At 34.3% G+C, this 13,857-nt stretch overlaps 1 protein-coding gene across 2 annotated transcripts in view; it reads left to right on the plus strand.

Moving 5' to 3' along the window:
* LOC115627163 (scoloptoxin SSD14) overlaps nt 1-13,857 on the plus strand; it is a 31,830-nt gene that overhangs the window by 4,279 nt on the left and 13,694 nt on the right. The window contains exon 1 of one of the 2 annotated variants that reach the window (XM_030522748.1): nt 4,381-4,555. The exons of the other annotated variant lie outside the window; for it this stretch is intronic. The gene's annotated coding sequence lies outside the window, so the exon portion shown is untranslated. Of the gene's footprint in view, nt 1-4,380; nt 4,556-13,857 lie in introns of those variants that run through there. 2 annotated transcript variants of the gene reach the window in all.

Raw genomic sequence — 13,857 nt, forward strand, 5'->3', positions numbered from 1 at the left:
TCAAAGTCGGGACACCCGACCTTAGTTTTTTTACTTGTTTTTTTCAGTGCCTGCCATTGTTTGTTTTAAAATTCCGACTCGGCTATAAATATTTGCTTTACTTACCTGTGGCTATTTCGGTTCGTTTGAAAAATGAACTCGACCATTCTTATATATAAAGTCAGATGCGAATGACGAATACGAACATTAATTTCCCATAGGAAAATACGATCTCTGCACGGCAAGAAACAACTTTCGTTGGCTCATTCGTATGCCCCATTAAATTTAATTTTGAATCCAAATGAAATCAAAAAGAGGTACGAAAGACATAAAATACTTATAAGAATCATTTTCGAGAGCTGTTCGAACAAATAAAAGAATATTTTTTCAGAAGAAATTAAAATAATATCCAGTCTGTTCCGGGCTCCACAATTTTTAATTTCCATTCGCGAATGTAACAAAATCAGATGGAGGATTTGTTTGGGAATTGTAATTCTGAAACTGCAGCTCTATCGTTGCATTGCCTAAAATTAACTAAAGTCATTAATAGTCATTAAATTAGAAAAAAACGATGCTTATTTTATAAATCGAAAACACAAAGATAAATGTAAATAATTCAAAAGTTAAATTCCAAAAATATGTTTTGAATTCTAAGACGGAAACCCGTTATTTTTTATATTTTTTGTATTTTTTCAACTGAATTGTAATTTAGAATATAGCCTTTATCTATGTATGTATATGTTTGATTTGAAATCACACCCACAAGATGATACATACATACATACATATGCGCGAAATGCATAAAAAACCTACACAAAAGGTTTGGATTCAACTAACAGTATTGAAAGTTGTTGAAAGTAACAAGATTGAGAGATTGATGTGACTTGGAAAATATTTGGTGTCACTATATTTGATTTATATGGAAATTCGTCACTTTCATGACTAATTTGACCATTTATTTTAATTTAATTCACACAAAGCGTTTCGAGTTTCATAAAAAAACGCCTTAATTTTTATTTTAGTAGCTCAACTGCTGTTCGGCTCAGTTCATCAAAATACACACACACACACACCGAGACGAAGATAACACAAAATGCAAATGTGAAGAACACTCACACCTACGCCCACAACAATAACAGTAACAATAGCAACAACAGCGAAGCATTCATTCGAATTAATTGCTTTACTGACAATGATCTATGTTGAGAGCATTTGTGTTACAAAAAAGGTAAACGATCATCGAGTGCTTAGTGGCGTCTTCATTGGCTTCGTTCCGATTGGAAGGTCACGATTTGGGCACACGCACACACACACATACATGTGTTCATACATGCATGCATGCACACATTTGCGCTCAGTTTGGCGCCCTTTTGCATTTACATATTCGTGCAGGTGGAGCTGCTCTCTCTCCCTCTCTAACTCTCTCTGTGTCATCCTCGATGCGCAAATCACTGTAATTGATTTGACAAGAGCAGCGGTTGCTGCCTGCTTAGCACGCCAGACGTCGACGGCGACGCTAACGCTAGCACCGACAGCGACACTGACGCAGCGCCATGCCGCCATTTTTCAAGTACAAATGCAATGGAAACTGTTGAATACACGCGCATAAATCTGATGCTGGCAATAATTTGTGCAATTTGTTGACACACATTTCAATTTTTTTTCGTTCCATATGTGTTGTTACTGTTGCAGTTATTGTTGTTGTTGTTAAATTGCATGTGTGGCTGTTGTTTCAGTTGTTGTTGCAGTCGCTGTTGCTTACACGGAATGCAACGGCGGCAGCAGCAACATATCTTATCAGCTTGACGTGCCAGACTTCTGTCGACCTTGATTTCCACTTCACAATAAGTCCATAAAAATGCCCATTATTATAGAAAGTACAAGTTACAAAGTAGTTCGAACTGTTTATAAAAACACGAACGGCATGAATGCTAGAGCCGAGCTTGGACCGAACTTCCAGTGTACTTCTGTACCCACTCCAACAAATAAGTTATATGGTTTTGTTATCAAACTTATCAAACTGATCAAAATTATATTTATATAAGTACATACTGAGTGGGATCTAAACGTCTCCTTTCCTTTTCCTTATAAAAATGTATTTCCTTCTACAGCCATTTTGTATCTATTTATTTAAACTAAAACGTTTAAACATATTAATGATTTGCGTGAATCTTCAGTTTATTGAAATCAACAGACCTTTACACTAAACGATCCCTTTTCTAAATCTTCTTCTTCACCAATTGACATAAAATATGTTCTTATGGGTATTAGATACATTTATTCTTGGGAAACTGTTGTAACATATGCGGAGAAGGTGTAGGCATGTATGTTTCTTTCGTTCTAGTTATGTTTCTATTTGTGTTGGCAACGGAAATATGTAATCAGTAGAACGCTATTTGTACCGGAAGCACTCTGATGTGCCGGAATCTTTGCATGCGCTTATCATCTTTTCAGTATTGCGAATCTTCTTGTATGAAAAGCCCATGCAGCTTAGCTTCAGCAAAGTGTCATAAAATGAAGAACATTTTGAAAAGTGTGCGTGGGAGAGGTTATGATGGGGAAAAAGTCAGGGTAGGTTTATTGTTATACTTGCATGTAATATGTATGTGTACCCTTCACTGAAAAGTGTAAGGGTATTTTGTTTTTGGGTGGAAGAATGGTAGACCAGCATGACGAGTCGAATCAAAATCGTAAAGTTCTGTAAATTCATATCAAAGACTAGTTTATTTCTAAAGATAGTTATATTTGATGGATGCTGGCCACAAAGGACATAATAGAAAAAGATAAGACAGTACGGAAATGCTAAGCTAAGTATATAGAGGAAGATAACTTTTTAATTTGTTTTTATTATACCCTGATCCGAGGGGTGCAAAGGGCGTATTATTGTAGGCATATTTATAAAAATGAATGATACATATGCGTACATGTAAGATGAGGGGTTTTACGCGATGAGTTCATCATTAGAAGCCATCAGTATATGAAGGCCTTTTATGCGATTCTCGGATGGTAATATTAATCATCGATTTCCTTTAGCTCAAATAGAAATCTATTCTATTCTATTCTATGGTACACGGACTCCTTATTCCAGCCATTTCTCCACTTCAATTTTTTTTTTAATTTGTTTTAAATTAGTTTTTATGTCAAACGCCTGAATAAGATATGGTACAAAAACTAGTTGAAGCTATAGGAAGTGTCCATAATTAAAGGATGAACTATTGAGAATATCGAAAGCTCTAGTTCGCTTTCTCTAAATATTTCGGCAATAATTACAAACGAAATTTGGTTGGGCTAACAGATAAAAATATCACGTATACGCCGCGTACAACAAACTCAACACCTTTTGTTCAAAAGCATTCGGTATGGATGCGATTGAGCGGTTAATGAAGCAACACGTTGGCCAGAATGGGGTCAGTGGGTAGTGGGTGTCTCTAAAGTGTGGCGAACAAACGTACATACATACGAATACATAACAGCAGCCCAGCCGCTTACCTTCCTTCGACTTGTTGCAATGATGTCATGGGCCCGGCCCTTGGGGAACACGGCAGCATTTGTCGCAGATTTAAGGCGTACGCTGCGTGAATAAAAATGCGTGGGGGTTTGGGGGAGTGGTTGGGAGGAATTCGGGGTGAATTGTTTCGGCTGATGTCTGGATGTTTCGATGTTCTTTTGTTCTTTAGCTTCACCGTTTGTTGTCGGTCACTTCAGTTCGCATTGTGTATCTATTTTTGTGGGTCAGTGTCAACAAATTGCTTTTAATGGTTGTGTGTGTTGCTGCGTGTTGTGCTGACAGCTGGACAAAGGCAGCGGCAAGGGGGTTTGGTGTTTGGTGGGTGGCTGGGAATATACATACATAGGAGGATGGTGTGGAAATGCTATCTGTTTGCCGAGACTTTTTTTTTTTGGGAAGGGGGTGAATGGCGTTGCGCCTAAATTTTCTGATTTCCGCACGCCAAATACAGCAACAAGAACAACAACATACAAGAGCAACAGCAATTTGCGATGCAGTAGCAGCAGTAGCAGCAGCAGCAGCAGCAGCAACAACAAGAACAACAATATCAATGACGCTAACACTGCGTTGGTGCCGGCGTCGATTGTCGATGTCGTCGTCGTCGTCATCACTGTCGTTGTAGTTGTAATCATCGTCGCGTCTGTACGCGCACTTCGGCTAGACGAGTGCCAGTCGTCGTCGTTGTCGTCGCCATTACGACGTTGGCGTTGGCGTTGCCGATGCTGTCGCTGCTGACGTCGCGACGTCGCTGCTGCCATAGCGCGTCCCGTTCTTAATTCAGTTGACCAACAACCAGCGCATCGACGAGACACGCGACCGAAAAAAAATTATTAAAAAAAAAAAAACAAATTACACCTTAAATACATTGTCGTGGTCTCCGTGTGTATGTATGTATATACATACATACGTCTTATTATAAAATACACATACGCACACTAATGTATGTATGTGGAAAATAAAAAGGAATTCAGTTGAAAAAGCAAACGTTTTCTGAAATATTTGAAAAACGCGCGCGTTTTCCGGCTAAAACGTATTCGTTGTTCGCGCTCTCCATCCAGTGTTAAAAAGGTGACAAGGCAGTAATATATTTTTTCTTTTATATTTGTATATATCCATATGAATATATACATATTTAAATACATACATGCTTGTATATTTTTTGTCAAACAAAAAGTTGCGCCAGCGAGTGCGTGTGCGAATATATGTACATATGTATGTATGTATGCAATACATACATATATAAACACTATGTGTGTGTGTGTGTATATATGCTGGTCTATATGTTTTGTCAGCCGGCATTCAAGACGCGTTCGCCCACCTGAACGCAAATCTGGCCGCAGTTGCCACAGAGACGCCACCAAAATAGACGGACAGCACTACCGCTCGTCTGGCGCTCGTTGGCGGTTTCTGTGGTGGCGGCCAGCAACAACAACAACAACAACAAGACTAAAAACCAAGAGTAACAATATTAGTAAGAACACTAACAATGACGAGTGCAAGCAACAAGTCCAAGACCAAGTCTAGTCACACACCTCTTTAAACAAAATGTTTCTGTTATTATTATTTTTTTTTTTTCATAATACCCGTACACATGTACCAATTTTTTAATATTTTTATTTCAACTGACGCCGCCACCGCCATCGCTGCCAATAAATATAAATAAATAACCAAAATGCCACGAGCCAAAAAATGCTGCACATTAAACACTTGTTCGGGTCCATGAGTAATGAGTCTGCAGAACAAAGACTCATCAAAAAACCAACTTATATTTGAATACTAGTAGATTTAAATGTTTTGCATTGGTTTTTCACCACAGTGCGTTTTAATAAATAAGTGTGCACACCTTAATTTCGAGGTTAATACTTATTAAAATATTAAATTTAAAGCATGCGAGTATTTAATCACAATTTGATTCACGCCAAAGGTTCCTTTTTATAAGTAAACAAGTAAACAAACTCTCTTCTATACTCTATTAATTGTATTTAATTGTTTTGCATATTATTTATAAAAATTTATTTGTAGAGAATATTTTTATTTAAAAGTAATTTCCAATTTCCTAATATCCGAAATAACATTGACGTTTTGTGGAATTGTTGATTGAGGCCACTTGACGCATACTTAACGACCATATACAAGTACAAGTATATATGGCAAGAGGCTAAACTTTTTATATATACCACACAACCGCTGAAAACCGACATTAAATTCAATATGAAAATATTCAGTTTTACTCTCAAATTTGTTGTTGAGTGTATCTGAAAGACAACTAAAAGGGCCACACTTTTGAAATTTTTTTTCGGATTTTTTCTTTGAATTAAATATTTCAGTAAAAATATTGAAGATGCTTCTATTTCCAATTGGAAAATTCAATATTTGAATATTTTCCTGCATATCCCAATAGGTTTTCAATTAACAATTGAAAGCAGCGCACATGTTTTATTTTCTGATGTACTATGTATAAATCAGCGTGTTTGGAAAATAAATGTATTTCAGATAATAATCTCAATACCTTGCCATTGGAATTGGTATGTAATGAACGATGGAATGTGAACGAGAATTAATGTGCAATTACATGCTGATACAATTATCTATCTGATAAATCAATTATGTATAACGGAAAGTGCTTTTCACCTGCCGTTGAAACAAATGATTGCTTCATTTACCGGAATCCCACAATCCGAATCAATGAAAATAAATCTAGCGCTGTTGGGAATATTCGCAACGATTTTCATTTATATTTAATTAAAGTAGAGTGCGAGTGGATTAGCAGGCACAAAATGTTTAGTTTATAGATTTTGTTTAAACTTTTGGGAAGCCAAACTCCGAACTCAATTAAATGATGCGGAATCAGAATAAGTCAATGTTCTCATATCTGATAAATGAATGAGTTTTTGGGCTTCCCGTTTCCGAACTCGATTGAATACTTGTACAAATCATAATTTGTAAATGTTACCATGTTTGTAGAACACTAGCGGAATACAAAAATACACTACAGTTACATTTCCCTATGTTAGAAACTATTACAATATAATTAACAATTTTTTTTAATATTACAAAAATTCGTACTGCATTGGAAAAGATAATAATATTACAACATATTTTCAAATAATAATTTCCAAAAATTGAAAAATTATTGCAAGAAATAAAAAATATACCAAAATATTTCGAAATATTCATTTATTTTACAAAATTTTAAAAAAATATTGCAAAATATTTTCATAATTACGAAAAATATTGAAATAATTTTGAAAATATAAGATATTTCAAAATAATTGAGAGATTTTTAAAAATATTTCAAAATATTAGAAGATACTGATCAAATATTGGAAAAAAACCAAAGAATATTTTCTAAAAAATTGCTAAATAATTAAAAAATATAAAATATTGAGGAATTATGGAAAATGTTAAACATTTTTTAAAATATTTCAATCTTTCAAATATTGTAAAATATTGCATCTAGACGTTTAATTTTTGTCGGTTTTGTGTTTTCGATTTAACTGAAAATGAAAAGCTCCCCAAAACATCAAACGTATTTGTTAGCCATCCATCATAAATAGACAAAAATTAAAGAGTTCTTAAGTATACTGGTACCTTCCCTTTCAGGTGAATTATTAGTATATTGTCTTACTTATTGTCCTCAATTAGTTCATAAAGTAATAATTGTTATAAAAATATTAATTAATAGATTATTTTATAATTATAATTATAATTTTATATATCATTTAATCAAAAACTTTCATAACAAAATGAATCTTCTTAATAGTAAAGAATATTTTTCATGGTCTAACGATTCTTCTTTTTCGAATGTACACTGGACCTAGGTTTTACTTCACTTATACTAAGGTTTTCAGTTTCAACTTCATATGTACTTGAATTTTCGAACTTATCCTTAAACCCCTCGGCAATCTGATATCTTATCAATGGGCCGTGGTTTGAAATACTAGAGTAGTGCTGGCATTCAAAATCAAAAGTTTAAATCAATGTCATTGCATTTTTATGATGAAATCGATATCTTCAGTTAGGATATTAATCGAATTGGCATAAAATGAATATGCTTTCAATAAATAATAGCATGCTTCTGGTCAAATCGAATTAATAACCCTTTTTATGAGTGCATGGATTATTGCGCCTCGAATGTATAGTGGGCTTTGGTTTTTATTCACAAAAGCAACGATTTCCGTTTAAATGCAGCGCGGCTGTTGTTGCAACTGCAGCTGCTATTGTTGTTGTTGTTGCGGTTGTTGCTGGCAGTGCGTCGTTTGTTGCATGTTTAGCATTATCTGAAGTCATTCTTTTGCTGTTTTGTATTCTATCAGCCGCAGCCGAACAGTAAGCCTTTTGTGATTGATAAGACATTGTCATTATCCGCATTTAACCATATCCATATAGTATATGAAATGTTCACAATGTATGTATGTATGTATGTATGTATGTATGTATGTATATATGTATGAGTATGTTTGTGCGTTTGAACTCTCATATTAGCATCATGCTGGCATTTGCATTCTTTTCGATTCAGCTGTGGGTGCATTGATTTAATTTTGTTTGCCAGTTATCACAAATTTATGAGTTTATATGAACATTCGAGTATCTATGTACACATATATGTACTTATATGTACATATCAGGCCTGTTTCGAATTGCGTAGAATTTTACGTTTTACGGAACGAGCAGCGAGTTCTTATTTAATTTCCCGAAACAAATCTGTGCAAATCAAGCTGCCAGATGCAATTGAAAATGTTGTTGTTGCTTGTGTTTGCTTGTATTTGCTCGTATCAGTTTATCTTAAACTGTACCGGCACTACACAGCTATAGATACTGCTAAAGATACAGATACTGATGTCAGTGCCGGCTTGAGTGTCAATTGTTAACTCAAATTTTTGCATACACTTTTTGAATGGCAGCCACTTACAGGCCGTAGAGACAAACCTAAATATGCACCCACATAGTATGTGTCTAGGTACATAAATATGCTTACACTGAGAGAAAGGCACACAAAATACAGCATTTTAAAATCTTAAGTTTGCAATAAAAAAATCCTTATCGGAAACTCTACTGTTAATATATTTTCAAAAACAACAAATTTGAAGAATTCTTCACTTAACAGACAATTATTGAAAATAATGCATAACTATAACTATTATTCATTTTCATTTGATTAATAGTCCTGGAAGAAGTAAAATAAATGTAAATATCTCGAAAATGTAAGAATATTTATAACATTTCTGGGATCTGATTGAAAAAAGTAAAATGTTTTCCATCTATTCATATGTGTTAACCTTCAGTTTTATTTATCATGCTGGCATTTATTTGCCATATTATTAAGTACAATATTGAATATTCTTTCAATATTTATATTTTTTAAACAAATTAAAGTATTGTTTTATTTCCATAAACACAAGTATGTATTTTGCAAACTGTGCGACCTCTTTTCTCAGACAACGGCATTTTAAACTAACTACAAATATAAAATATAGAAGATAATAAAAAAAGAAAACAATTCCATTTAAGAGCATCATTTGAAATTTCCAATTCCTAATAGGGTTTGGGGAAAGCAACTAGTGAACTTATAATAATTGACTTTCTTAGCTCACATTTAACCGATTCCTTAAATTAAACTTTGCCACTCTGTAGGCGTAAAATTATACAATTATTTGGCACAGAAAGTGGATTTTAAGCAAAGTTTAATATAGCCACTAGCTGGCTTAAATCAATTTAAATTAAACTAGTATTGAATAAATAAGAAACTAATATAATTTAACTAATTAGAAGATATGCTAGCTTTGTGCCATTTTTGTTTCACAATCTGAAATAATCCTAGGTGGATCTTTTATTTCTTAATAGTGTTAGTAAGTGTGCTAACTAGTAATATAATATACATTGAGGCATATGTATAAGCAGTCCAAAAATGCATCTTAATAGATGTCGCGAAGTTTTCAAAAACAGAACACTATGCTTGTAGTAATTAATTAATGGCAGTTTCTCTTATACAAGCATGACAGCTTAATGACAGCTTTATGGCTCTTGTAAAGCAGTTGGAGTGTATTTAAATTAAGGGGAGTTACTTAATGCATATAAGTGATAGCTTTGTTCTGGGAATGTATTTAAATTAAAGTTAGTTTCGCTTTTATTATTGGCAGCTTCGGCGTCCTCTTGCGGAAAAGTAACTTCAAAAATCGCAGCTGAACCAAATTTGTTTCGAATTTGTTTCGATAACAATACTAAATATTCTACTTTTAGTTGCTAGTCTGTCCTCTGCCTTATGATTGAATAGACACGTTTGATGACGTTCCACTCTTCAAGTGTAGTCGTTAGGTGGCAAGGTGCCCGTTCGTGGCAGTCTCAGTCTCAGCTGCTGTCGCTCTTGCTGTTGCCTTTGCTGTCGGGCGGTTTGTTTGCATGACAACTTAATCTACATTTGAGCTGAACAATAATAGGGCATTCTCTGAAAATTTACTAATATAGTAGTATATGCTGTGTGTGTGTGTGTGTGTATCAATTAATAGTCAGCGTGTTTATGTAGAGAGACGGCAATTTTTGCGTCAAACGTCCCTGAACTTTGGGCCCATTTCGCACAGTCGTGTGAAATGGGATCGGTCCACAAAGCAGACTCCCGACAGTCGACACACACACACATATATATGTACAATATATGCTCGCTTGTATGTAAATGCAACATTTGCTGCACAACAACTGTGCAGAGGCACTGTGTGTTTATTCTTATCGCATTGCGCATACGCAGCGTGTGACGCGCGCCGCACAATGTGCTGCCTTATTATGAAAATATGCTGAATTATTAATTGGGCATGCAATAATCGAAGGCCAGTGATTTCATTTATTTTGGGCAATTAAATAAACAACTGACAAGAAAGCCAAAAACGAATTTTCGGCCCATTAAAATGCATGAAGTCAGCCGCAAATAAATCAAAACAACAGCAAACATGCGAACTGTTGCTTCGGACTCATCGATTGCCGGCTGCTTGTCAGCACTATACTTTGTTGCTGTGGCTGTGGCCGTTGCTGTCATTGCTGTTGCTTTTAATACTTATTACTTTGGAGCTTTTCCGGGTAGGATTACACAACGTTTGACCTGTGCCCACAAGCCAAAGTATGCATGCATACGAGCACATCTACTACAGACTATATTTGTACAAACTTAAGTACACACACCATATATAAAGTGTTGAATTAATTTCAATCTTAGGCAACATAACAAGCTGTTGAAATATCGGATGTACTCGTATGCTCGATTCTTTATGGCACACCATTTTTACAGTATTTTATGATCTTTGCCACTATTCTTGTATTATAAAAGTAAATGAATGGCATGAAAAAATATTTGAATTGAGAGATGAGTTAAAAGCATTTCATTTCAAGAGGAAACTAATTGTACAAGTATATTGTATTGAAGGGGCGTGCGCAAGAGTTAATACATAGATGTGTAAAAACTTGTCCGTCTCTAATAAGTCGTTTATAATTTATTCTTCAACTGAATTACAAGCGCATATTTCAGACATAGCCAAATGAAAATGAAAATGCTCACCAAAAAACAATAAACATAAAAACTATCAAATGAAATTACTCACCAGAAAACAACATACTTGTATATACATAAAAAATGTTTTTCTCTTATAATTATATATAATTTTCGAACGCCGTTTTACTTACATATAATCAAGTTAAAATATTGAAGGTAGTAATGCAGGATAATGGACCGAAACATGAAGCATGAAGGCTCGTAAATGGTTTGAGAACAAGCCATTGTAATCGTATGAAATGGTCCGATTACGTAATCGAAAAACCTGAACCCCATAAAAATTCCTTCCGAGCAACAATAAGGACTGTATTTGGAGAGTTGTTCATACAATATATTTTGTCGACATCGGCAGCTACACACCTAATAGGTGTGGGCATATTTTTATTTTTTTTTTAAAGCATATTTTAATTTTTCTCAAAGAAAATGTTAGTTTTCACAATAAACATGATTTAGAGTAAAAAAATAATAAAAATATAAAAAAAAACCTAAGCGTTTGGTTACTTCAAAAAAAAAAAAAATTTTTTTGTCGGCTGAATAGAATAATAGGTGTGTCAAAAAAAAAGAAATAAATATTGAAATGTTGTTATTTTATTGAACTGATTGGAGCGCACTCAATAACCTAAATATCGGCCCTTATTCTTGATGATTTCTTCGATTCCTACAAACATAACAAAACTACCAACAGCTGACAAATCTTTACAGGAATGTTATACGAAACTTTTTAAATATATTTGGCCGATTATTGGTTATAATAATGAATTTCTTAATATATAATTTGGTAGATCAGATCTTTCATGAGAGCTATGTATATAATGAGATCCAAATTTAGATATATTTTGAAGGACTATAAAATTTGGTTGAAATAGCTTGAGAAATGAAGAAGTTATTCCAATATTTGATGATCATGTCAGCTATTTGATATTGTGGCATTATACAGAAACATTACATATAAAATTTGGTTGGATAGCTTAACAAATACATAAAGACGATTTATCAAAATAGACCCTTGGTTCCTATGCCAGCCACTATATGATAAAGTAATCGAACTTTCCTAAAATTTTAATAGACATTTAGGCATTATATAGAATGTATTTATATCTTGCGAAAATGACCGATCGGTCTTATAACAGCTATATGTTATAGTAAATCGATTTGATCACAATTCCGATTTATATTTTTCAACACTGTATGAAACAAACACAAAAAAAATTAGATGAAGTACTTAGCTTGAATTTCTCAATATATAATTTGGTAGATCAGATCTTCTATAAGAGCTATATGATGTGATCCCAATTTAGATATATTTTGAAGGACTATAAGATTTGGTTGAAATAAGTAGCTTGAGAAATTAAGAAGTTATTCCTCTATAGTTATAATAGTTCGATTTAGATCAAATGATGGTGTGGGAGAGAAAATTAAGTACAACCAATACAAATTAAATTTGGTAGAAACTGGAAATTAGAAAAGTTAACTGAACTCAGAGCGAGAGGGAGGGAGGAAGCAAGAGAGGCAGTACTTTATGTTAAAGCTGATCTGTGAAATTGCAGAGACAGGAGTTTTTAGTTTGGTTCTGCATTTCGTCCTGCATTTGCATTTAAATTAAAGCGCAGGCCACAAACTTAAAATAATGCGTTTCTGTCTGTCTATGCAATTGATAAGTGTGTGTGTATTTATGTATTTTTGTGTACATACTGTACACATGTACATGGATGGATGACCTTACATAGTGAGTAACACCCCCAAGCAACAGCAGCAGCAGCAACAACAACAAAAGGCCACTTGCACTTAAATTACAATGTGCAAAAAAAAAAACAAAAACAAAAGCAGACAACGATCGCACGCAAACTATCTACACACACATATATACACACACACATAAATGTTTATTGCGCGCATTAACAATTTGTAGTTGTTCTCCTTTTTTTCATCTTTTTTTTGTTGCTAAATTTATGCCTAAGCTTAAACTATGCGCTGACCCCATTGGCTTTATGGGCGGGTGAGCCATAAACGAAAAAAGAAAACACACACACACACACACACACGCACATCGCAGACAATTTAAAATATGTACAAACACACACACACACACACACACACACACACACGCGCGCACTACGAATATGCGCGCACAAGTGTAATAGAAAATACAACAACAACACCAGCAACGAAGACGTGCCAAGACAAAATGACAAAGAAACACAGAACAACAAAACAACAAATGCAACTGATTGACCAAAAAAAAAAAAAAGAGATAATTTTAATACTATTACTTATTAAGTTGTTGCGCTGAGAAAACTGAACTGAGCTGCTGTGATAAGCGCCGGCGGCGGCTCAGATGAAAGACACAGCCACAGTGACCGATCAAGCAAGCAGACATACATACATACATATATACTATAAGTATGTATGTACAAACATATATAATACTATAAAACTGATAAGTACAACAAAACACACAGCAGCTGCATCTAGTCTCTCCTCATTGCCTCGAAAATGCTAAATTTTTAATTAATTTTTTTTAAAATCTCTTTAATCTTTATTATTCAATTTTAATTATTCAATTTTAAAACACCTTTGATATTTTTAAATCATGCTCCCTGTCATGATAGTTGCGGTGTGCCTAGTCAAGAAACGCACTCACATTGTGGCATTCCTGCTAGATCGTTGAGCTATGCCAGGCCCAAAAGAAGTGCCTTCTTATTTATAGTACCCGAAGGGTAAAAAGGGTACATCAAGTTTGTGCAAAGTATGTGTAACCCATCGAGTATATACTAGTACATATACATATACATAGATGCCTATTTAGGGTGAGGTTCTAACAGCCATGCTGATT

The sequence above is a fragment of the Scaptodrosophila lebanonensis genome, unplaced genomic scaffold (genome assembly GCF_003285725.1).
Source record: "Scaptodrosophila lebanonensis strain 11010-0011.00,11010-0021.00 unplaced genomic scaffold, SlebRS2 tig00000092-arrow-pilon, whole genome shotgun sequence".
In the NCBI taxonomy this organism is placed as follows: Eukaryota; Metazoa; Arthropoda; class Insecta; order Diptera; family Drosophilidae; genus Scaptodrosophila; species Scaptodrosophila lebanonensis.